This window comes from Tachyglossus aculeatus, chromosome 2, assembly GCF_015852505.1.
Source record: "Tachyglossus aculeatus isolate mTacAcu1 chromosome 2, mTacAcu1.pri, whole genome shotgun sequence".
Classification (NCBI taxonomy): Eukaryota; Metazoa; Chordata; class Mammalia; order Monotremata; family Tachyglossidae; genus Tachyglossus; species Tachyglossus aculeatus.
Window position 1 is genome coordinate 93319098 of NC_052067.1, and position 27055 is coordinate 93346152.

Below are 27055 nucleotides of genomic sequence, written 5' to 3' on the forward strand. Positions count from 1 at the left end.
TGTCAGGCAGACCTTCTAATTCTCCTCTGTTCCAATCTCAGGGCTAGAAGCTCTAAAATTCACAAATGAATTTTATTCCTGGCAGGAATTTTTGCAGTCTAAAAATATCAGCTCGCTCCAGAAGAGTTTGGATAGATCCATGGATGAGAGGTCCATGCTAGGTCACTGGAGGAAAAATCGGTGATGGTAAGGGGAGAGATAGGGGGATCTTTGATGATCCTTCCCTAGACATAAAAGTGTGCACCCAGAAGGGTCCCACTGGGTGGTTCTTTTCATAATTTGGTGCCATCAAAAGAAGCAGAACATGGATCCAGGTGGGCACATCATGAATTACAATCCTAAATTTGCTTGATTTTGGAATACAGTGAAGTTTGTAACACACTGAAGTTAGGCTGCGTGGCCTAGTGAACAGAGCTTGATGAAGCATGACTCAGAATCAGGAGATGTGCCTTTTAGTCTCAGCTGATCCAATACGTACTGGGAGACTCCATTCTTTCAATAGTATTTATTGAGCGTGGCATGTCACAACCTCGCTGGATTTCATCTTTCTCATCTGTAAAATGGGAATAATAATCCCCACCTTTCTCTGCCTCATAAGAGAGTACTGACATGAAGGCACTTTGGAAAGATGAAGTACCAGCAGTTGTCACCAGAATACATTTGTTAAAGCAGTACTGTAACCCAGTTAAAGATCAACCATGCCAGATCACTGGAAACAATGAGAGATTCCATTTTTGAAAGACCAAAAGAGTTTAACTTTATTTGCCTGTTGTCTTATGCTGTCGAGTCGTGTCCGATCCAAAGTGATGCCATGGATGTATCTCTCCCAGAATGCCCCACTTCCTTCTGTAATTGTTCTGGTAGCGGATCCATACAATTTTCATTGTAAAAATACGGAAGTGGTTTACCATTGCCTCCTTCTGCACAATAACGAGTCTAAATGAGTCTCTGCCCTTGACTCCCATGTCACTGCTGTCCAGCACAGGTGAGTTTTGTAGGGAAGATGAAAAAAAAAAACTGCTCACAACTCATTGTTATATAAGGGTGCATTTTGGGCCTGTCATCCGTGAAAGGCTCCTTTTAAGAAGAGTGGGTCTGTATTAACAGAAAGTGTTGCAAAGCACAAAATCAAAGGCCCTGTAATAAAAGGACAAAAATATGAAACCACTAGGGTTCTTCTTATGTACTGTTGCTTCTTCTCTCCATGAATATAGATAAGTGGTTTCACGTTGAGGGGCCTTGGACAATCGCGGTGAAATTGCTATATGGGGGGGTGAGGCTGGACTGAAAGGTGCCATTATTTTAACTGATTTTTCCATTTCTGGTTTCACTGATGCATATTTTAGTTATCTTTTGTACAGCTGCACAGCTGGGTTGAGTCCATTTTTTATGCATCATTACTGACTCTTATATAGTCCTCCTGGGTGGCAGATTTACAAGCCTTAAGCAATCGGAAGCCTACATGGCCAAAGTTCCCCTGCTCTATAAGGGAGGTGAGTGGTGGAATGCCAATAGGAAAGGTCACAGGCTAAGGTTGTAGTGAATTTGATTATAAAGGCTGTCTTCTGTAAAAACCCTTTTCACTTACACCAAAAGCTCAGATTCAAAATTTGCCTGATACCAATTTGAGAGGATTCATTCCGAGAACCATTAAAGAATCAGAATAGAATTGTTTTTCCTTTGTGTTTGCCATTGCTGAAAAAAGATTCTTGATGTTATTGCATTGCCTCCCTAGAGCACTTGACAGTGGGAAAAAAAAAAGATAAATGTAGACTGCATTATTAATAAGAACATCTTGTTAATCACCTCCTTTCTCGGAGATTAGCAGATCTGGATAAACATTCATGTTTTTGTTCCAATTGCTCATGAATGGGCGTTTCTCCAGGTCTTATCTCGAGGATGTGTGTATTGTCCTCTTCAGCATGACAATACTTCAGATCTTAGATACAAAAGGAAAAGTCCTTCCTGCTGCAAAGTAGAGCACTTTTGGAGCATGTAGAGTTTCTTGGGTTGAGAGAAGTAGAACTCCAGGCTCAAAATTCACTCGGGTGATCTGGTGGATGGCAGAAGCCAATTTATGTAGTGGACCCTACAGGTCTGAATGGGATAATTTAGGGGATGAGATGATGAAAAAAACGTAGGAACAAGGACTTGCCAAATGGATGAAAAGATGATCACCTTGTCAATCAATGGTGCTGAATGCTTACTGTGTGCAGAATACTGTACTAAGTGCTTGGGAGAGTAAAATAAAACAGGGTTGGTAGACATGTTCCCTGTCCATATAGAGCTTACAGTCTGGAGAAGGAGCTTACAGTTTAACCTTCATAAAATGATGACCACGAGGCAGTGGGAACAGATTATGATTACGGTTGTCAGCAGACTCAGCAAAAAATGCATGGTAAAATGGTTAGAGCAGGAGCCTGGGAGTTATAAGGTCATGGGCTCTAAGCCTGGCTATGCCACTTGCCTGCTATGCAACCTTGGGCAAGTCACTTCACACCTCTGGGCTTCGGTTACCTCATCTGTAAAATGGGGATTGAAATTGTGAGTCCCATGTGGGACAGGGACTGTGTCCAACCCGATTTGCTTGTATCCACGCCAGCACTTAGTACAGTGCCTGGCACATAGTAAGTCCTTAACAAATACCACAATTAATTAATTAAATGCATGTGTGGTTGAAAAGGCCAATGAAGAATCTACAGATCTAACTACATTGAGCACACAATAAATTTGCCCCTTGGTTCATTGTTGTGCTTAATATTGGTGGTGTCTGGTACTGATTTCTCTTTCATTTCCTTGTCTCTCTTTCTGTAGGAAGCTTCTGCACAGAGAAACTCTTTTCTCAATGGCAGTGCTCCAAGCAGATCTATCCTCAGGAATTTACTCTCAGTTTTCAGCTGGATTGCAGCATTATCGAGGGTTTGTTTTACCATGTCCTTTAAATGTTTCCTCTGTCCTGCTTGCTTTCAGTTTCCCAATTTCAGTTCTCCATACTGCAGCCTTTTCAATACCCTGTTGTTACTCATTCTTCTCACATGTTCCCCTCTAGACTGTAAGCTCTCTGTTGGCAAGCAATGTGACTGCTTATCATTGTATTGTACTCTCCCAAGTGCTAAGTACAATGCTCTGCACAGAGTAAGCACTCAGTAAATACGATGGAATGAATGAATGAATCCAGTGTACCGCAGGCTCAAAGCTAGAGGCTGACTCTGTTCCAGAACTTGATTCCCTGTGATCTTGACTTGCTATTTGAATTCATAATTATGGTCTTTATTGAAGCACCAACCATTGTTAACAGAAAACCATAATAATAGATATTTATGGTCTATTTATTAACTAGGTAATTAGAGAAGCAGCATGGTCCAGTGGATAGAGCACGGGCCTGGAGTCAGAAGGAACTGGGTTCTAATTCTGGTTTCGCCACCTGACTGCCGTGTGATCTTAGGCAAGTCACTTCACTTCTCTGGGCCTCAGTTCCCTCGTCTGTAAAATGGGGATTAAGACTGTGAGCCCCAAGTGTGGGACAGGGACTGTGTCCAACCCAGTTGTATCTATTGTATGACGTTGTATCTACCCCAATGCTTGGCATATAGTAAACACTTAACAAATGTTGCTGACTTACGTTGTCAATTTATGTTACTGACTTGTACTTCCCAAATGCTTAGTACAGTGCTCTGTGAACTTCAAGCGCTCAATAAATACGATTGAATGAATGAAAGAATAAATTTGATTGAATGAATGAACAAATACCACAGTTAGTTAATATATGTGAAACACTGCCCTAAGCAGGAATAGATAGAGAATAATCAGATCAGACACAGACAATTGCTGGTCATACAGGGCTCAAAATCTAAGAGGCAGAGAGAGGCAAATATCTCATCACCATTTTACAGACAAAGAAACAGAGGCCTATAGGGGTTAAGTGATGAGTCCAAGGTTTTGCAGTGGGCTAGTAGTGAGCTGGGATTAAAACCCTAGTCTGCTAATTCCCAGTCTCAATGCTTTATCCATAAAAGTTGATGCTATCTTCTCTCACCTGGCTCCTTTAAAAATGTTCGGTCCTGGAAAATTTTGACCACACTCAGTTATATTTTTAAATTGTCCTGATTTTAAAGAATCAAGCAGGCTCCCGCCTCCACCTCATGACATTCTCAAGGGGTGTGGCCTAGTGGAAAGAGCACAGGGTCCGTGGACCGTGGAATCATAGGACCCGAGTTCTGGATTCTAATCCTAGCTTTGCCACTTGCCTGCTGTGTGATCTTGGGCAAGTCAACTTCTCCATTCCTCAGTTACCTCATCTGGCTTCCGTTCCCTACACTCCACTGAAACTGCCCTCTCAAAGGTCACCAATGACCTCCTTCTTGCCAAATCCAATGGCTCCTACTCTATCCTAATCCTCCTCGACCTTTCAGGTGCCTTTGACACTATGGACCACCCCCTTCTCCTCAGCAAGCTATCCAACCTTGGCTTCACAGACTCAGTTCTCTCGTGGTTCTCCTCTAATCTCTCCGGCTGTTCATTCTCAGTCTCTTTTGCAGGTTCCTCCTCCCCCTCCCATCCCTTTACTGTAGGGGTTCCTCAAGGGTCAGTTCTTGGTCCCCTTCTGTTCTCTATCTACACTCACTCCCTTGGTAAACTCATTCACTCCCACGGCTTCAACATGATGATAATCTCTGTGTTGATGACACCCAAATCTACATCTCTGCCCCTGCTCTCTCTCCCTCCCTCCAGGCTCATATCTCCTCCTGCCTTCAGGACATCTCCATCTGGATGTCTGACCACCATCTAAAACTCAATATGTCCAAGACTGAATGCCTCATCTTCCCTCTCAAACCCCGCCCTCTCCCTGACCTTCTCATCACTGTAGATGGCACCACCACTCTTCCTGTCTCACGAGCCCCCTCAACCTTGGTGTCATCCTCAACTCCACTCTCTCATTCACCCCACACATCCAATCTGTCACCAAAACCTGCCAGTCTCACCTCCACAACATCGTCAAGATCCGCCCTTTCCTCTCCATCCAAACCGCTACCTTGCTGCTTCCATCTCTCCTCCTATCCCGACTGGATTACTGCATCAGCCTCCTCTCTGATCTCCCATCCTCCTGATCCTCCCCATTTCTGTCTATACTTCACTCTGCTGCCTGGATTTTCTTTGTGCAGTAACACTCTGGGCATGTCACTCCCCTCCTCAAAAATCTCCAGTGGCTTCCTGTCAACCTACAAATCAAGCAAAAACTCTTTACTCTCAGCTTCAAGGCTCTCCATCATCTCATTCCCTCCTACCTCACCTCCCTTCTCTCCTTCTACAGCCCAACCCGCACCCTCCGCTCCTCTGCCACTAACCGCCTCACTGTATGTTGTTCTCACCTGTCCCGCCATCCACCACCGGCCCATGTCCTTCCCCTGGTCTGGAATGCCCTCCCTCCACTCATCTACCAAACTAGCTCTCTTCCTCCCTTCAAAGTCTTACTGAGAGCCCTCCAGGAGGCCTTCCCAGACTGAGCCCCCTTTTCCCTCTCCTCCTCCCCATTCCCTGCCCTACCTCCTTCCCTTCCCCACAGCAGTTGTATATATACATATATATATATATATATATTTGTACAGATTTATTACTCTATTTTACTTGTACAAATTTACTATTCTATTCATTTGTTAATGATGTGCATATAGCTTTAATTCTATTTGTTCTGACGATTTTGACAACTGTCTACATGTTTTGTTTTGTTATCCGTCTCCCCCTTCTACACTGTGAGCCCGTTGCTGGGTAGGGGCCATCTCTATATGTTGCCGACTTGTACTTCCCAAGCACTTAGTACAGTGCTCTGCACACAGTAAGCACTCAATAAATATGATTGAATGAATGAATGATTGAATGAATGAATAAAATGGGGATTAAGACCACAAGCCCCATGTAGGACAGGGACGTTGTCCAACTTGATTATCTTGTATCTAGCTCTGTGCTTAGCACAGTGCCTGGCACATGGTAAGTGCTTAACAAATACATTTTAAAAATGCAATTAAGATTCAGAATCAATCAATGGCATTTATCAAGTGCTTACTGTGTGCAGAGCATGGTACTAAGTGCTTGGGAGATCACAGAAGGATTCACGTCTTTCAGTTAGATTGTGAAATGGAAAATAAATGTGGTTGCCAGTGAAAGCAAGAGGTGGACTAATTGGCTCATTCATACCCTCAAGCTGTAGCAATTTCCATCTGCAATCCATCCAGATGACCATCAATCAATCAACAAATCAATGGTATTTCCGGAGCACTTAGTATGTGTAGAGCACCGTTCAAAGCACTTAGGACATCATCATCATCAACAATGGTATTTTTTGAACGCTATGTGCCGCTTGTATGAATCGATGCTTTATCGTGGCAGGAGAGTTTGCGTATGCCAATGAAGCTTAGAGCTATGCCATATAGGGCTACCCATAATGGAAAGGACTAAGCTAAAGCTTCAGACAAATTTGATTCTCCTGTGCTGGACAGCAGCAGCTTGGGAAAGAGTCAAAGACTAATGATCAAATGTTCAAAAGGTTGATCAAAGACAATGGCAGAGGCTCAAATTTTGGCTGCGTGGAAGAAGGCAATGGTAAACCACTTCCATGTCTTTACCAAGAAAGCTCTATGGATACACATACAAGAATGACTTTATGACAGATTTGTCGTTCTGCAGAGTGTGTGTCTATGGAGTAGCTAAGGGTTGGAAATGACGGCATTTGAAGAAGACTGTGCAGAGCTGTACTAAGCACTTGGGAGAGTATAATACAGCAGAGTTGGTAGATATGTTCCCTGCCTGATCACCCTTGTCCAATTTTAAGGAATACCAGCTTCTGACCATTACCAATGTGCTTTTCAAGTTTCTCCCAAGTAGGAAAATGGTGTTCATCACTGCCATTTCTGCTGTTTGTGGTGTTGGGTGACAACACCTCAAGTCTTTTCCTTTTCTGTCTGATAAACCAGAATCTGCTTTGAATACCCTGAATTTCCCCAAAGAACCTCACCCACACTTACCTCAGTTATCCATCAGGACTTCCCCTCCTGGGTAAGACAGTCTAATTCATCAAGCAGATCCAAACCATGCAATCAAGTTTTCACCTCACCATTTCTGCCGGATTGTAAAATCAAGGGCAGGGACAGTGACACCGACTTCCATTTAATATCTCACTGTCTATTTTTGAAGATGGAGCTGCTGATGGTGAGATCTTATTCACAACTGTGAACGTGGCTGAATAGACTAACGTGAGACCAACACTTCCTTCCATGTAAAGATACTTCCTTTCTGGGCTAATAGTGGGTTTAACCCATACAAGGCCAGGCTGTGTTTTTGAGCCTGACTCTCAATAGACTCAAGCACTAGGCAAAGTGCTCTCTAGGTGCTCGTTAGATGCTACTGAATAAACATTTCTTTGAAAATAATATTTTGGGGAATATGTCACCTGAGGAAATACAAACTGGATAAAAATCAGACTTGGTCCAACGGTGCCATTTAACAGAAGACGTTAGGGTCCTTTTAATGTACTCCAAGAAGGACTGCCTTTAGCAAACTCTGTTTGGTACTGCATGTCTTTCCTTCTCCAGAGATTTCCATGGCCACCCCGAGAATTCATGGAGGCAGTTTTAAACATTTTCAAAAGCCACGTGACAAACTTGTTGATGAAGGACCAGGCTTTGGAAGTAGACACTGATGAACACCTCCTGCTCTATTGGCCAGCACCTCACAATTTTCAAGGGAGAAGATTCGTTCCTCTCCAAGTCAACATGAGTATATGGAAACGGAGTATATCTGTGATGTGTCTGAGGTCCCCAAGTTAGTAGGAAAGAATGGAAAATAATTTGATTATTCTTTTAGTATCTCACCTGACACTGAGAGTTTAACCCTGAGTGACCATGGGGATCAATCACTCAAGAGTATTTAATGGGTGCTTGCTGTATGTAGAGCACTGTACCAAGTACTTGGGAGAGCACAGTTGAATAAGAGAAAAGGTCCAGGCCCACTGCTTCCAAAATGCTGTGTGTGATGATCATCCCCTGCTGCACTGTTACAATTGCTACCTACAGGGCTCCACATTATTTTCATCTCACCTCATTCATTTTGCAATTTTCCAGAAATTAAACAGTAATGGCTTTTCCAATCGCTGCACGCGAGGCTACCCTGTCTTCTATTTCAACTCTCCAGTTGTCACTAGCTATACAGCATCATGTGTGGTTTTACTCGACTGTGTCTTTTTTGTCCCACCTACAGTGCTTCCTTACTTGGCTATAGAACAGTTGTTTGGGTGTTCTGCCATTGCTCCTTCATCTTCATCCGTGCCCCTCTGCAGAGGTAAGAGGAGATAAGCATTGCTTCAGTGATGGTGGTCTGACTGCGTTCCAGGACCTTGTTGATGATGATCCTGCTTGGTCATTCAATATTAAGAATGGAACAAAGCAGGTTTTGGTAGAACTGCTATGGAAATTGGACGTGACATCTTTGGTAAATCTAAATTCATTCATTCATTCAATCATTTATTGAGCGCTTACTGTGTGCAGAGCACTATACAAAGTGCTTGGAAAATACAATGCAACAATAAAGGGAGACAGTCCCTGCTGACACCAGGCTTACAGTCTTCCACATCTTAGGGAAATTTGGATATTACAATTAGTCTAGGAGCTATGCAGACCAATTAGTATAAATTAGCACTACTGCTTTTACCACTATTACTATCTCATCTAGTGCTTTGACCATGCAACACACATGAAAGTAACAAGTAAGACTCTCTCCTAAAAGATAGAAACAGCCCATCCTAAATTGGAGTTTGTAAATGCCAAAAGGCAATCATAGTCTTTAAGTTCTTTAAATAGGTTTCAAGCTGGGAATCAAGCGAAGAAAGCGACAGAATTCAACACATTTCCCCAAGGATTAGAAACGTCTATGGTGTTGCTTGGCACACAGTTTAAAACTCCCCCAGATTGCTCTGTTGAAATTCCACACAATATGACAGTCATCCGTCAAATGTCGCCTCTGCCAATACAACTGACAGGTTTTCATTTGAGAAAGGGTGTGACAGGGTTACGCTTTTTCACATCTTTAGCACCCTGCTGAGTGAGCAGGGAGGATAATATCCAGCATCTTGGGAGCAAAAATGTGTATACTAGAGAGGCAGTGAATGGTGACCAGAAATTTTTAGGCAAATGCTCAGGACACCTGAGGTCCGTAATTAGTTGTATGGGCTTTCGGTCATAATATATGACAAGTCTGCAGAAGAGGCTGAGAAGCAGCATTACATAGTGGATAGAGCACAGGCTTGAGAGTCAGAGGTCATGGGTTCTAATCCCAGCTTCTCCACTTATCTGCTGTGTGACCTTGGGCAAGTCACTTCATTTCCCTGTGTCTCAGTTACCTCATCTGTCAAATGAGGGTTAAGATCGTGAGCCTCATGTGGGGTAGAGGCTGTGTCCTACCTGAATAGCTTGTGTCTTTCCTAGTGCTTAGTACAAGCATGGCTCAGTGGAAAGAGCCCGGGCTTTGGAGTCAGAGGTCATGGGTTCAAATCCCGGCTCCACCATTTGTCAACTGTGTGACTAGGCAAGTCACTTCACTTCTCTGTGCCTCAGTTACCTCATCTGTAAAATGAGGATTAAGACTGTGGGCACCCCCGTAGGACAACCTGATCACCTTGTAACCTCCCCAGCACTTAGAACGGTGCTTTGCATATAAGTAAGCACTTAATAAATGCTATCATTATTATTATTATTATAGTACCTGGCACAGAGTAAGCACTTAAAAAACACATACAAAAAGGAACCTGTAAGTGCTGATTAAAGAAAGGCCCTGTCAGAAATGTTTCTAGGGAACACTCTTCACCTGCCTCCATTCTCTCCATTTTCATCTTTATGGTTTTAAGATTCATCTGCTATAGGTGGAAGGTTTCTGGCAAAGAACAAACCAAGCCTCAGAAGGAGGGATTAAATTAGATTCTGCATATTTATTTAGGATGTTGCAGTCCAGGAAAGTTTCTCTATTATTAATGGTCCCCAAACCACAGTGTTCCTGGGATAACATTAAAGATGAAACTGATCAGAGGAGGCAGGAAATCTGAATCTAACAGCAAGTGGCCAGGTATTCAGGGTGCTTGACTCTGATATCTTGCACAGTAGGGAATTTTATGATGGTTTTGTCTTTCTATAAATGGCAATCTTCAATAGCCCTTAGAAGGGACTTTCTCTCATAAGCTTTGGGCTGGAGGAAAAATAAATTCTGCTCTAGATTCTTGTCGAACACTACTGGACCTAAGATAGAGTTTTATTGGAGCACATTCACATGGACAATCCCCAAATAATAGCTTCTGTCTAGTATGGATGGCCTCAGTAGCCAACCCATTTCTGTATACTTTGGAGGGTTTGGGTGAAGTAATTGAGATTCTGGATACTCAGTGCGTGATGGCCAAGGCTGGGATCTATAGGGGAGAGCCAGAGTTGAAAGCAGAGTGGGTAGTGTCTGTTAAGCACTTGCAATGTGCCAAGTACTGTACTAGGGGCTGGCGTAGATCCTAGATAATCAGATTGGATGTCATCATCAATCATATTTATTGAGCGCTTACTGTGTGCAGAGCACTGTACTAAGTGCTTGGGAAGTACAAATTGGCAACATATAGAGACAGTCCCTACCCAACAGTGGGCTCTAAAATGGGGAGACAAAACCAAACATACTAACAAAATAAAATAAATAGAATAGATATGTACAAGTAGGGCTCGCAGCCTAAGTAGGAGAAAGAATCCCAGTTTTACAGATGAGGCAACTGAGGCAGGTGAATGTAAGCGAGTTGTCCAAGGTCACTCAGTGGGCAAGTTGTGAGACCTAGGACCTCTGGCTCCCAGTCCTTTGCTCTTTCCACTAGGCCATATGGGAAGAGAGGGAGAGAAGGAAAGAGCAGAAGAGAGGAAGAAGAAATGGAAATAGATGAGAACCACCATTTCAGACAGAAGGAAGACAGGAAAGAGGGAAAATAGATGAGAACCACCATTTCAGACAGAAGGAAGACAGGAAAGAGGGAGATGGAGAAGCCTGTGACCCCTAGAACAGCCACCAGCTGCCAGTACCACCCAGACTGCAACTAGTGACATCATTTTGGGAAGGAATGGGGACAGCACCATCATATCCTGGTCTTAGGGAGATGGTGGAATGTGCAGAAATATGTCACTCTGCCTGGGCTGGACCAGGTCAGCTGTGGAAGCAGTAGTTGCTGCCATTCCCACATGAAAGGAGAAGAAAGAAGAGAAAAAAGAGGAAGAAGCGGGGTAAGATGTCAGGGAGCTTCTCCTCTCCTCCCTTTCCCTCTTTTCTGTCAGTCTGCCCTGGCAGTGGGGTTCCCTAGACCTTGCAGGTGGTGGGATGGAACTCTAAAATTTGTGGCTGGTACCCCCAAATGGGGGCATCTGATCCTCTTAGGTTTGGGCGAACAGAGGGTCTTGCCTTATGTCGTTGAATCATCTCCGAACCACAGCGACTCCTTGGACACATCTTTCCCAGAACACCCCACCTCCATCTACAATCATTCTGGTAGGTGTATCCATAGACTTTCCTTGGTAAAAACACAGAAGCAGTTTACCATTACCTCCTTCCGTGCAGTAAACGTAAGTCTCCACCCTCGACTCTCTCCTATGCCACTGCTGCCCAGCATAGGTGAGCTTTGATTTATAACAGATTGCCTTCCACTTGCTAGCCACTGCCCAAGCTAGGAATGGAATGGGTATGCCTCTGCTTGACTCTCCCTCCCGTAGTTGAGACTGGTAGACTACTGGGAACTCTCCAGATGCAACCCTGAGAGGGGGAACAGAGGGTAAGTGGTGCTAATACTTAACCCACCCCATCTCTATATGTTACCAACTTGTACTTCCCAAGTGCTTAGTACAGAGAAGCAGCGTGGCTCAGTGGCAAGAGCCCGGGCTTTGGAGTCAGAGGTCATGGGTTCAAATCCCGGCTGCGCCAACTGTCAGCTGGGTGACTTTGGGCAAGTCACTTCACTTCTCTGGGCCTCAGTTACCTCAGCTGTAAAATAGGGATTAAAACTGTGAGCCCCCTGTGGGACAACATGATCACCTTATAGCCTCCCCAGCGCTTAGAACAGTGCTTTGCACATAGTAAGCGCTTAACAAATACCATCATTATTATTAGGGGAAGCAGCGTGGCTCAGTGGAAAGAGTGAGGGCTTGGGAGTCAGAGGTCATGGGTTCGAATCCCGACTCCACCAACTGTATAGAGAAGCAGCGTGGCTCAGCGGAAAGAGCCCGGTCTTTGGAGTCAGAGGTCATGGGTTCAAATCCCGGCTCCGCCACTTGTCAGCTGTGTGACTTTGGTCAAGTCACTTCACTTCTCTGGGCCTCAGTTCCGCGTCTTTAAAATGGGGATGAAGACTGTGAGCCCCACGTTGGACAACCTGATCACCTTGTGTCCCCCCAGCGCTTACAACAGTGCTTTGCACATAGTAAGTGCTTAACAAATACCAACATTATTATTATTATTATTATTATTACTATTATTACAGTGCTCTGCACACAGTAAGCGCTCAATAAATACAATTGAATGAATGAACCCTGGCTTTCAACTGCAGTTCTGCCAGCTGGGAAGGAGGGTGTTGTTGTAAAAGTCTTGTTAGCAGTACGTACATATGTATGTACACACACAGACACACACACACACACACTCACAAAATCCACATACACACACACAGTTTATGACTGGTAGCCCCTGGCCTAGACAAAGATGGTCTACAAAGAGGAGGCAATGGGCTTCCAGCATTTCTCTTTCATTAGCTGGAGCTCCAGAGGCACAGACTGAAGACCGGTTTCCTGGCCCATAGTTCCCTGAAATTATTTTAAAGGTAAGGAAACAAGAGTCAAGCTGGATTGTCCAGGCTATCTGAGGGAGTTCTGGACAATTAATCTTCTCTGACCCATTTCTGGATTGTATTTCCAGTGGTCCAGGGACCCCAGTTGGATTACTGAGCCTCATCCCTTCCACATTATTCAGCATTACCCTTCCAAGGAGTCCCCCCGGAGTCAGCAATGCAGTGTTTTGAGACTGGGAAATTTCCTGTTTTCTTCCCACAGGACCCACAATTAGGTTGGGCATCCAGGCACTAGCCCCAATTCCCATTTAGCAGCAGGTCCCAGCAAAGATTCAAAGCAATTTCACCATCCCAGGTGTTACGGAAGGTTCAAAACTCAAAAACAATAATCAGCCTCTCTCAGGTGTATCTAACTTTCCTGGCAAATATTGTGATTTTTTTAAATGAAATTCTACAATTACTGCTGGAGGCATAGGTTGGCCATTATAGAAATACATGGCCTCTGATATATTCCGAGTAGCTCGAGTCTCCGCATCATAGGATGGTTTAGAGCTGGAGAAAGTACTGAGAAAGGCAACTAAGATAATCAAGGGGAGGGAGATGCTTCTCCACAGACTGAAAAGTCAGTCAAAGGCTGAGAGAAAACATGACTGAAGTTTATAAAATTATGAAAGGTCTGGAAACAAATACCAGAATAATAATTATTATTGGAAAGTTAAAACACGCATTTTTGTTCACCAAATTTCACACCATCAGGATAAGGGGGTGCAAATTGGAGCTGGAAGATCCAAACAGATTACTTCTTCATGCAGTGAGTGATAAGCATTTGAAAGCATGGGGCTGAGAGTCAATAGGACCTGGGTTCTAATCCCAGCTCTGCCACTTGTCTGCTGGGAACTTTGGGTGAGTCACTTCATTTCTCTGTGCCTCAGTTACCTCATCTGTAAAATGGGGGTTAAGACTGTGAGCCCGATGTGGGACAGGGGCAGTGTCCAGCCTGATTAGCTTGTACATACCCCAGAACTTAGAATGGTGCTTGACACATAGTAACTGCTTAACAAATAACATCATTATTATTATTATTATTATCCCTCATGAATTGCTGAAGTAGAAAATATCAATAGATTCAAGAGGGATTTAGTGAGATTCAGATGAAGTTAGGGATCAGAGAGAAAAATGAGTAGTGTTGGACATCCCATTCCTAACACTGAAATTGGATCTACAGGCGGGAAACCACATAGTTTCTCCAAACTTTCCAATTACCTATGTTACTGAACCGTTACTCACAATTTATTTTAGTCATATTAAATTTGAGGATTTGAATATTTGTCAAACGATGATGAAGACCAAGTCTCCCTTCAGGAAAGAAGTAATATCTCTGTCCTGAGACATCAGAACCAAGAACAAGAAGAGCGGAATTATCATGTTAGTGACTTGTGAAAACACGAGTCACATCCTCTCTAGACTGTAAGCTCATTGTGGGCAATTTCTCTGTTTACTATTGTATTCTCCCAAGCGATTAGTACAGTGCCTGGCATGTAGTAAGCGCTGAATTAATACTGCTGACTGGCTTTTCCTACATTGGCTTTCCAGTCAAGCAACTAATTTAGCACCTACTGTGTGCAGAGGACACAGTACTAAGCATCTGGAAAAGTACAATTCAATAGAGCTGGTTGACACAATCCCTGCCAACAAGGAGCTTACAGTCTATTATTAGTAGTATTATCAATAATATAAGTATATTATCAATATTGATATAATTACATTAATATTACTATATTGTGATATTTGTTAAGCACTTACTACATGCCAGGCACTGTACTAAATGCTGGGGTGGATATAAGCAACTTGGGGTAGACACAGATCCTGTCGCTTGTGGGGCTAGCAGTCTCAATCCCCAATCTGACGATGAGGTAACTGAGGCCCAGAGAAGTGAAGTGACTTGCCCAAGGCCACACAGCAGACAAGTGGTGGGGCCGGGATTAGAACCCATGAGCTTCTGACTCGTAGGCCTGTGCTCTATCCACTTGCCATGCTGCTTCCCATTATATCATTATAATGATGACAATAATCGCAAGTATCTCAACATCTCAATATCTGACGAGGGGATATCCTGGCTCCTCTCAAAATCCACCATCACCACCTGCACCTTTGACTCCATCTCTTTGCACCTTACCAAAGCACTTGTACTCTCCCTTCTTCCTCCCCTGACCACTATCTTTAACAGTTATTTTCCAGTAGCTTCTTCCTCACTGTTTTCAAACAGACTTATGCTTCCCCATCCTAAAAAACCTTCAGCGTGGCTCAGTGGAAAGAGCCCGGGCTTGGGAGCCAGACATCATGGATTCTAATCCCGGCTCCACCAGTTGTCAGCTGTGTGACCTTGGGCAAGTCACTTCACTTCTCTGGGCCTCAGTTACCTCATCTGTAAAATGGGGATTTAGGCTGTGAGCCCCACGTGGGCAACCTGATCACCTTGTATCCTCCCCAGCGCTTAGAACAGTGCTTTGCACATAGTAAGCGCTTAACAAATGCCATCATTATTATTATTTTTATTCTCTTGACCCCACAGCTCTCTCTGCTTATTCATTCATTCATTCATTCATTCATTCGATTGTATTTATTGAGCGCTTACTGTGTGGAGAGCACTGTACTAACCACTTGGGAAGAACAAATGGGCAACATATAGAGACGGTCCCTACCCAACAACAGGCTCACAGTCTAGAAGGCGGAGACAGACAACAAAACATGTAGACAGGTGTCAATACCATCAGAATAAATAGAATTATAGTTATATACACACCATTAATAAAACAAAGTACTAAACATGTACAGATACACACAAATGCTGCAGGGAGGGGAAGGGGGTAGGGCGGGGAGGGAATGGGGAGGGGAGAAGGATGAGGAAAGGAAAAGGTGGTTCTCAGTCTGGGAAGGCCTCCTGGAGGAGGTGAGCTCTCAGTAGGAGTTTGAAGGAAGGAAGAGATCTAGCTTGGCGGATGTGTGGAGGGAGGAAATTCCAGGCCAGAGGAAGGATGTGGGCCAGGGGGTCGATGGTGGGACAGGTGAGAACGAGGCACAGAGAGGAGGTTAGCAGCAGAGGAGTGGAGTGTGCAGGCTGGGCTGGAGAAGGAGAGAAGGGAGGTGAGGTAGGAGGGAGCAAGGTGATGGAGAGCTTTGAAGCCGAGAGTGAGGAGTTTTTGCTTGATTCAAAGGTTGATAGGCAACCACTGGAGATTTTTGAGGAGGGGAATGACATGCCCAGAGTGTTTCTATAGACACGTATCAGCCCATCTCCCTCCAAACTCCTTGAGCAAGTTTTCGACACCAGTTGTCTCAAAATTCCTCTCCTCCAGTTCTCCCCTTGACCCCCTCCAATCTAGCACCTGCCCCCTCCTCAACACATAAACTCCCCTCTGAAAGGTCGCCAATGATCTCCTCGACTAATCCATGGACTCTATTCCCATTGCAATCCTCCTCGACCCCTCAGTTACTTTAGAAACTACTAAACACCCCCTTTTCCTGTAAACATTATCCAACCTCGACTTCACTGACACTGTCCTCTCCTGGTTCTCCTCCTGTCTCTCTGGCTTTCGTTTCTCAGTCCTTTTTTGTGGGCTCCTCCTCTGCCTCCCATTCTTTAACTCTGGGAGTCCCTCAAGGCTCACTTCTGAGTCCCCTTCTATTCTCCATCTACACCCACTTCCTTGGAGAATTCATTCTCTCCCGTGGCTTCAACTTCCATCCCTATGCAGATGATTCCCAAATCTACTTCTCCAGCCCTCATCTCTCTCCCTCTTTGCAGTCTCATATTTCCTCCTGCCTGCAAGACATCTCTACTTGGATGTGCCACTGAGACCTCAAATTTAGCAAGTCCAAAACAGAACTCCTTGTCTTCCCACCCCTACCCTGTCTGCCCCATGACTTTCCCATCACCGTAGACAGCACCATCATCCTTCCTGTCTCACAAGCCCATAACCTTACTTCTCTCATTCAACCCATATATTCAATGTCACCAAATCAGTTGAACCATCATGACATCGCTAAAATCCACCCTTTCTTCTCCATCCAAAATGCTACCACTTTAATCTGGCACTTATCCTATCCTGTCTTGATTACTGTGTCAGCCTCCTTGCTGACCTCTCTGCCTTCTGTCTCTCCCCACTCCAGTTCATACTTCACTCTGCTGCCCGGATCATTTCTCTACACAAACGTTCAGAACATGTTTCCCATTCCTCAAATAACTCCAGTGTTGGCCCATCCACCTCCACATCAGAGAGAAATTTAGGCTTAAAAGCACTCAATCTCCTTGCTCTCTCCTACATTACCACCCTCATTTCCTACTATATGCAGCCCACACACTTCGCTCTTCCAATGACAACCTATTCACTATTCTTCAATCTCATCTACCTCACTACTGATCTCTTGCCCACAACCTGCCTCTGGCCTGGAATGTCCTCCTTCTTCATATCCAAAAGATCACTCTCCCCACCTTCAAAGCCTTATTAAAAACACATCTCCTTCAAGAGGCCTTTCCTCATTTCTCCATTTCCTTTTCTCCCACTCCCTCTGTGTTGCCCTTTCACTTAGATTTGCACCCTTCATCCACCCTTCCATCAGCCCCACAACACTTATGCATCTATCTGTAATTCATTTATTTATATTAATGTCTGTATCCCCTTCTAGACTGTAAGCTCGATATGGATAAGGAAAGTGTCTACCAACAGGAACATGTCTACCAATTCTGCTACACTGTTTTCTCCCAAGGTCTAAGTAAAGTGCACTGCACACAGAGTGTAGTCAATACAGTTGATTGATTGATTGATTATTGTATCTCTTAAACATTTACTATGCATCAAGCACTGTTCAAGGCACTGGAGTAGATGCAGGTTAATCAGATTGGACACTGCCCCTGTCCCACATGGGGCTTGCAAACTAAGTACGAGGGAGAACAGGTACCACTTTACAGACGAGGAAATAGAGGCATAAAGTTAAGTGACTTGTTTAAGGTCACACAATAGGCAATTGGCAGAGCCAAGTTTAGGACCCAGGTCCTCTGAGTCTCAGGCCCATGCTCTTCCCACTAGGATATGCTGCTTTTATGCTGGGGCCACAAGCAAATTAGATGGGTAAGGCTGCCACACATTGCCAAATGTATGTGCAGTTATTCTTCACCCACGCTAAATCAGGTACAGACCGACCTGGAACTAAAACTCAAATCATTTTTTTCCTAGACCTTCCGCTGGACCAACCACAGGGCATGAAAAATCAATAGCACTAATTGTTCATAGATGTACTTCCTTGTTTCCTGGGAAGCTGATCCACCACAATATCAACAATTGGAATTTAAATGATCACTGCCTCAGGAACACCGTCTTCTCATGCGGTTCATTTTGATGTCATTAAATGCCTCTTTATGTGCTGGAGTTCTGCCATCTCCAAAATAAGTGGCTATGTCGAATAAAGGCTTCACTTTGTAGATCATTCTGCGCAGCAGATAATGTAGTATTTTTTTCTTTACCAAGTCAAAAAGACTGTCATATGTCTGGGTTGTTCTGAACTCACACAAACATTTTTCATAGTTTCGTTGCACTGTCAGTAGAATGTGTTATCAGTTACCAAAGTCATCACAAAACTGGGTTTCTTGGTTTTCATTATAATGAGCTAGCCATAACGTAAGGTTATCTGAAAGAACCTCCCGTAGTAATTTCATGACACCATAGTTGCCATCGGTAGATGCTGTGACCTCAGCATTAGGTCATAGGATCCTTTCCTGCGATTGAATAAAGATGTGAGGTTTGGAAGACTGGATGTGAATTAAAGGAAGAGTGTTGCTTCACTCCAAATATGAGAGAGCAAATGTAGCAGTCAGTCAGTCAGTCATATTTATTGGGTGCTTATTGAGTGCAGAACACTGTACTAAGCACTTGGGAGAGTATAATAGAACAGTATTACAGACATAATCCCTGCCCACAACGGACTTATATTCTAGAGAAGGAATGTTTATCAAATAGCAGCAATTATCAGTCCCTTTCAAGCTTTGTACAGGCCTGAATCTATTTTAAAGATTTAAATACTCATTGATACATTTCAGGAGGATTTGATTTTGGAAATTATTCTACAGTAAATTCCAGAATCAAAGTACAAGTAAACAAAATCCCAGCCATCCTATTTAGCTTGATTTTGCTCCAAAGTGGAGTTGAATTTCCAAAAATGATATAGTTCAGAGGACCAGCATCCTCCTCCCACTTCACTGCAATAACACTGCAGTAGTATTGAACTTTGTAAATTTGAACACATCTTAAAAAATGAAACATATTTCAGATGAACATGTGAAAATTCCTCACTTGGCTCACAGAACTCCCTGATATGACTGACACTCTTCTCGAGCACCTAGCAGAGCTCCTTGTTCATGTTTAATGTTGATTCTACACGGACACTCTTTTTCATTTTTAGCAAATCTCCTGGGGAAAAAAATTGGGAATTTCCTTCCCCAGTGCCACTCAGGAGCCAGGATTCCCTAGTTTCCAGCCCAAAGCAGGCCTTTGGGGGAGCGGACTTCCTGATCCTCTTAGGTCTGGGAAAAGGATAATAATAACATGATAATAATGATGGTATTTGTTAAGTGCTTACTACATGCTGAGCATTGCTCTAAGCACTGATAAAGGATTCTAAAGCTCTAATAAAGAGCCTTGTCTTCTTGGTCAATCAATCAATCATATTTACTGGGTGTTTGCAGTGTACAGAGCACTGTTCTAAATGCTTGGGAGAGAACAGCGTGGCTCAGTGGAAAGAGCCCGGGCTTTGGAGTCAGAGGCCATGGGTTCAAATCCCGGCTCCGCCACTTGTCAGCTGTGTGACTTTGGGCAAGTCACTTCACTTCTCTGGGCCTCAGTTCCCTCATCTCTAAAATGGGGATAAAGACTGTGAGCCCCTCGTGGGACAACCTGATTACCTTGTATCTACCCCAGCGCTTAGAACAGTGCTTTGCACATAGTAAGCGCTTAACAAATACCAACATTATTATTATTATTATTAACAAGAAGACAGATTTGGTACACAATGTTCCTTCCTGGTGTTCCCAGGATTAGGGAGAAGAACTTCCAAGAATGCAGTTGTCCAGTTCTCCCCTCACCCGGGGGCTAGAGGAGTTGTTTTAACATAACCACTGAATTTCCAATTACTATGGTGTCCCATTGCTGTTTGGGGAAGGCTCTTTGTGGGCAAGAAATGTGTCTGTTTATTGTTACATTTTAGTCTCCCAAGCCCTTAATGCAGTACTCTGCACAGAGTACGTGCTCAATAAATACGATCGAATGAATGAATAAATCATTTTATTAGGGTGGCTAATTCCAGGGTGGAACTTTCCATCTTCCATACATCTATGAAACACAGTTACTGATTCAGCCCTGAGAAAGTCCAGGGTTTATAGGGCTGGATGTTGGTAGGGAAGGAGTTGGAAATAGGGGAAGAGAAATTGAGAGCTCAGCTCAGACTTCCCTAGGCAGCTTCCGTCTCTGCATTTCAACCCTGTTTGCTGATCTTCATCGAAGGTTTGGGTCCGCACAGTTTAATGGCCCTCAACCGCACTGCGTGCCTTTATGATGTGGGTGGAAATGGTTCTGTAGGCTCTGACTCCTGTCATAATTCTGCTTCCACTCACAATCTCACCCACATCTGAACTCAAATCTGCACCGTTGAAAGCAGAGCTCATTAAAGACCCTGAAACATAGGGGGCCACCTGTCCACACCCCTGACTTCTCAGTGTTTCTAAAACTGAAGTGCAGCAGGTGTCAGATTAGGCATCTTTGAAAGTGACCGGATAAATCATTGGTTTCTGTGGCTTTTGATTTGTTCAACAGTCAATTATGGCTGTGAAAGGAGGGAGAAGGGTTTCCTAGAGCCAGCAGCAAGCTCGCTGATATACGGCAGGACTGGTAATATCACAGAGTGGACAGGTCTGGGATCAACCGATTCTAATTAAAGAAGAAATGGTGCGCTCCCGTAGTACAAGGGTGTTTGTTAACATCTCATTTTTTGTACCAGATTGTTATTTCTGGGTGGAAAGGAGGCTTTTCCAGGCACTGCAGAAAGAATCAGTGGTTTCTTAGGAGAACTAGTGTTCTGCTCTAAACTGAAGGCCATCCTCAAACACAGAAATGCCCTGCGTAGGTTTATGGAAATGAAGAAGAATGACTTCTAGCCTGCATTCCTGGTCTGTAGAATCGATCAATCAATAACAATAATAATAATAATAATGGTATTTGTTAAGCTCTTACTATATGCCAAACACTATTCTAAGTGCTGGGGTAGACACAAGGTAATCAGGTTGTCCCACGTGGGGCTCACAGTCTTAATCCCCATTTTACAGATGAGGTAACTGAAGCCAAGTGACTTGCCCAATGTCACACAGCTGACAAGTGGCGCGGCCGGGATTAGAACACATGACCTCTGACTCTCAAGCCCATGCTCTTTCCACTAAGCTGAGCACTTACTGTGAGCAGAGTAATAAAGGCATTTATTAAGCACTTACTATGTGCAAAACACTGTCCTAAGCACTAAGGAGGTTACAAGGTGATCAGTTTGTCCCACGTGGGGCTCACAGTCTTAATCCCCATTTTACAGATGAGGTAACTGAAGCCAAATGACTTGCCCAAAGTCAAACAGCTGACAAGTGGCGGGGCCGGGATTAGAACACATGACCTCTGACTCTCAAGCCCATGCTCTTTCCACTAAGCTGAGCACTTACTGTGAGCAGAGTAATAATGGCATTTATTAAGCACTTACTATGTGCAAAACACTGTTCTAAGCACTGAGGAGGTTACAAGGTGATCAGTTTGTCCCACGTGGGGCTCACAGTCTTAATCCCCATATTACAGATGAGGTAACTGAGGCGCAGAGAAGATAAGTGGCTTGTCCAAAGTCAGACAGCTGACGAGTGGCGGAGCCGGGATTTGAACCCATGACCTCTGACTTCCAAGCCCTTGCTCTTTCCACTGAGCCGGGTGAGTACAATATAACAGAATTGGTAGACACGTCTCCTGCCCACATTGAGTTTATAATCTAGAGGAGGAGGCTGACATTAATAGAAATAAATGACAGATATATTCATAAGTGCCGTGGGGCTGAGGGAGGGGTGAATAAAGGGTGCAAATTCAAGTAAAAGGGTGGTGTAGAAGGGAGTGGGAGAAGAGGAAACAAGGGCTTGGTCAGGAAAGGCTTCTTGGAGGAGATAGGCTTTTAATAAGGCTTTGAAGGTGGGAAGCATGATTGTCTGTCGGACCAAAAAGGAAGAGTGTTCCAGGCCAGAGGAAGGATGTGGGCAACAGGTAGGCCGTGAGATAGATGAGATCTAGGTACAGTGAGTAGGTTGGAGTGAGAAGCAAAGTGTATCAATCAATCAATCAATCGTATTTATTGAGCGCTTACTGTGTGCCGAGCACTGTACTAAGCACTTGGGAAGTACAAGTTGGCAACATATAGAGACAGTCCCTACCCAACAGTGGGCTCACAGTCTAAAAGGGGGAGACAGTTGTGTTGTACCCTTCCAGGCACTTAGTACAGAGCCCTGCACAACAAAAGCACACAATACATTTGATTGATTGACAGGAAGTCAGGGAAGTAAAGTAAGAGGAGGCAAGGTGAATGAGTGATTTAAAGCCTATGATAAGGAGTTTCTGTTTGATGCAGAGGTGGATGGACAACCGCTGGAGATTCTTAAGGGACAGAGAATCAATTTATGGAGTGCTTACTGTGTATAAAGCACTGTACTAAGGAAGAACTGAGGAGAGTTAGAGTAAGTATTCATAATTCCCGCCCTTAAGGAGATGACAATGCACTGTAGCAAGGTTCCTCAAAACAATAATAATTTGTGGTATTTGGTAAGCACTTATTACTTGCCAGGCACTGTACTAATTGCTGGAGTGAAGACAAGCAAATTGGTTTAGACACAGTCCCTGTCCTACATGGAGCTCACAATCTTAATCCCCATTATATAGATGAAGTAACTGTGGCACAGAGAAGTCAAGTAACATGCCCAAGGTCACACAGCAGATAAGTGGCAGATCTGGGATTAGAACCCAGGTCCTTCTGACTTCCAGGCAAGTGTTCTATCCACAAGGCCACGCTGCTTCTAACATCACTGTGTGGGCACCTTCCTTATGTTGCCAACTTGTACTTCCCAAGCGCTTAGTACAGTGCTCTGCACACAGTAAGCGCTCAATAAATACTATTGATGATGATGATGATGAGACTAGTGCACTTTGGTTGGAGTGGAGAAAGGATGAGAAAGCACCAATGGGTGGGAAAAAAGAAAAACAGGGATCAAAGACAACTTACAAAACTGAACAAAGAAAACTGTTAATGCTTTTGATCCTTTCCCAACCAACCTGCTCGATTTTGGCGTGTCCTAGAAATGTAAACTCGCTTCAACTCCCACCTTGAGGGACCTTCCACACATTGGGCCCAGATGCAGCGCAGGGAAATATGAACTCACCAGGCCAAGATTTCGAGATTTAATTGTGATGATGATGATGACGATGGTATTTGTTAAGCACTTGCCAAGCACTGTTCTAAGCGCTAGGATAGATACAAGGTAATCAGGTTGTCCCACGTGGGGCTCACAGCCTGAAATGAATTCCCATTTCATAGATGAGGTCACCGAGGCCAGAGAATTGAAGTGACTTGCCCTAGGTCACACAGCAGAAAAGTGGCGGAGCCTGGATTAGAACCCGCAACCTGCTTCCTTTCTAGGATATCAATTTTGGTGTATAGGAAGTTAGCATACAGCATCCCTTGAGGTCAATCTATGGGGATATTAGCAACATCAATAAAAAACACTAAACATGCTATCTTCCATATGTTCCCTATGCCCTGACATTTATTTACATACATTTTCATTAATATAAGTAAGGAGCAGTAAGGAGTTTAGTGGACAGGGCTGGAATGCACATTTCCAATCAGAAACAATGGGGAACAAAACCCCATCCCAGGTGCTAAAAATTATTAAAGCACAGTCACACAGATGCCGATTAAGGGGCTGAATTAAAGTTCTTTAGAAAATGTGTCCTCGGGTATTTATGGGGCTATCCAACCTTAGAGATGATTCTAAACACAAGGTAAACATTGTAATATCAGTTCCCATTAGGATGTTGGTCATGCGTTTCAACAGTTGCGTTAAGAAGAAGCTGATTTCCCTTCCAGCCTAAAAATAACTTGGCTCAGGGCCAGGTGTGCTTGACAAACTCTTTCAGTCCTTCCCATCTAAAAGCCAATGTCTCTCTGTGAAGTTGCCCCTAAGGGAGTGGCAGGGCTGGGTGGAAATCACAAATCGGTATTTTTCCTCTTTCATGAGGAAACACGGGGAGAGATACATGGGGCTTGACAAGGGTATCTCTCTGCTGGAAAATACACTGTGAGTTCCTTCTAAACTGTGAACCTGTGGACAGGGAATGTGTCACCGACTCTGTTGATTTGTATTTCCCCAAGTGCTTAGCACAGCACTCTGTTCCAAGAAAGTATAGTGGTTAGAGCATGGTTCTGGGAGTAAGGAGGTCATGGGTTCTAACCCTAGCTCCACCACTTGGCTGCTGTGTGACCTTGAGCAAGTCACTTCACTTCTCTGAGCCTCAGTTAATTCATCTGTAAAATGGGGATTGAGACTGTGAGCCCCATGCGGGAAAAAGGAACTTTATCCAACCCAGCATTTAGAACAGTGCCTGGCACATACTAAGCGCTTAATAAATACCATAAAAAATACCATTAATTGATTGATTCCATCATATTTGTAAGCCTGGCAGGTGGAAATCTATTTCAGGGGGTCTCAGGCCACACATTTATCAACCTATCAATGGTATTTCTTGAGCCCTCACTATGGGTAGAGCACTGTACTATGTGCTTGGGAGAGTCCAGATCTCAGAGTCAGAAGGGCTTGGGTTCTAATCCCCGTTCCACCACTTGCCTGTGGTGTGACCTTGGGCAAGTCACTTAACTTTTCTGTGCCTCAGTTACCTTCTCTGTCAAATGGAGATTAAGACTGTGAGACCCATGTGGGACGTGGACTGTGTCCAAACTAATTAGCTTGTATCTACCCCAGTGCTTAGTACAGTGCCTGGCATATAATAAAAACTTAACAAATACCTCTCTCTCCCCCCCTCAAAAAAAATTAGCAGACATAATAATAATAATGGCATGTTAAGCGCTTACTATGTGCAAAGCACTGTTCTAAGCACTGGGGGGGATACAATGTGATCACGTTGTCCCACGTGGGGCTCACAGTCTTAATCCCCATTTTTACAGATGAGGTAACTGAGGCTCAGAGAAGTTAAGTGACTTGCCCAAGGTCACACAGCAGACATGTGGTGGAGCCGGGATTCGAACCCGTGACCTCTGACTCCAAAGCCCGGGCTCTTTCCACTGAGCCACGCTGCTTCTCAGACATGTTCCGTGCTCATAACAAGCCTTTGCATGCTCTTCTGGATAACAATAATAATAATAATGGTATTTGTTAAGTGCTTACTATGTACCAAGCACTGTCTTACGCACCGAGGAGGTTACAAGGTGATCAGGATGTCCCACGTGGGGCTCACAGCCTTAATCCCCATTTGACAGATGAAGTAACTGAAGCACAGAGAAGTTAAGTGGCTTGCCCAAAGTCACACAGCTCATAAGTGGCAGAGTTGGGATTAGAACCCACGACCTCTGAGTCCCAAGCCCATGTTCTTGCCACCGTGGGTGGCATTGGGAATCTCAATCGTTGGGGGCTTCTTTTGTTTCACCTTCAGAGGAAAATAACCAGGGATGGCATGCTCAGATTGCTGAATGCCATCTAGTAACAGCAGCGACAGCAGGAGCAGCAACAACAGCAAAACCAAAGGGGCTTTGTGGTTTCCCCAAGGCCATTTTTTCAAAGGGCTCCAAGCTGTTAGGCAGAAGGACCTCTCTCAGCAAAAGGAAGGAAAGCCTTCGTGAGCTTTCCGGGCATTTCTGGGAAGGAACTCCTATCAAATATTCATGGTAGCCTCCTGTCTACAAACGTCTGGTCGATAGAATAATATTGCCAGCTCACCTGGCACTGAATATCTGCCTCCTTCCCATTCCCCAACCAGTAAATCCAGGACTGTCGGATCTGGGAGCTGATGAGAAATGATAGCCTTATTGAGCTGCCTGGTGAACTGTAACTCATTTGTTCTGAAGCCTCAGACTGACAGCCTTTGCGTTTCTCCCTTCCAGCAAAAGGGAGTGTAAATCAGTTTATCATTTTTCTAGTTCTGACAGTTTATCAGAATTCTCGAATTTTATATGAAATTATCAGGGCTGCTGAAAGAAAAATAAGGCTTCAGTTCAATCTTGTGGATGAAGGGGGCTGCCCCTCACAAAGGTTTAGCACGTGAAACTATCTTGTCACATAATACACGTGCAACACTTACGGCCTGGGGATATGTGCAGATTCTTCCTCAGACGACCCAGAGACTCCTCTACCTGGGCACAACGGAGCCGCTACAAGCCCGCTCCGTGGAGATGTTCTCCTGCTATTGTGTATTGTGCCTTGGGAATAAAAGCCCGGTTTTCCAACACCTGCCGCTCACTCCAACTCAAACAAGAGCACTGTAGGCTCAGCACAATTCTGACCTCTGCACTTCACGTGGATGAATATTGTATTCCTTTGAACATTCATCTTTATTTCAAAAACATGGTATTTTTGCCTGGCAAATTCACTTTTCATTTTCCTATTACTGCGGACGCAAGCTGAATCACAAAACTGAATAAATTCATGACCATTTCACTCTCAGGAGCCTAGCAAGGGCATTTATACTTTTCAACATCAATTTCCATACAGCTGAGACTTAGGGGGACCAGAGCCGACTCACTTCCCAGGATCATCTGGCCTACTAGCCCATGTTGGGGGGAACTTGGAGAGGGTGATATAACCATCACCACGATGATAACAACAATAATAATAATAATGATGATGGTGGTGCACTGTAGTAGATTCAAGGTCATCAGGTTGGACACGGTCCCTGTCCCACATGGAGCTCACACTCTTGATCCCCATTTTACAGATCAGGTAACTAAGTCACAGAGAAGTTAAGTGACTTGGCAAAAGTCACACAGCAGACAAGTAGCAGAGTCGGAATTAGAACCCAGGTCCTTGTGATTCCCAGGCCGGTGCTCTATCCACTAAGCCATGCTGCTCACAAGGAGAAGCTGGGTCTAAGGGGC

At 44.2% G+C, this 27055-nt stretch overlaps 1 protein-coding gene and 1 non-coding gene across 3 annotated transcripts in view; both read right to left on the reverse strand.

Moving 5' to 3' along the window:
- Window positions 1–27055, reverse strand: part of NKAIN2 (sodium/potassium transporting ATPase interacting 2) — a 1260259-nt gene that overhangs the window by 459434 nt on the left and 773770 nt on the right. The window lies entirely within an intron of this gene.
- Window positions 11681–11818, reverse strand: LOC119924839. Its single transcript, XR_005449525.1, has one exon. It is a non-coding gene; the product is annotated as a small nucleolar RNA SNORA7 (small nucleolar RNA).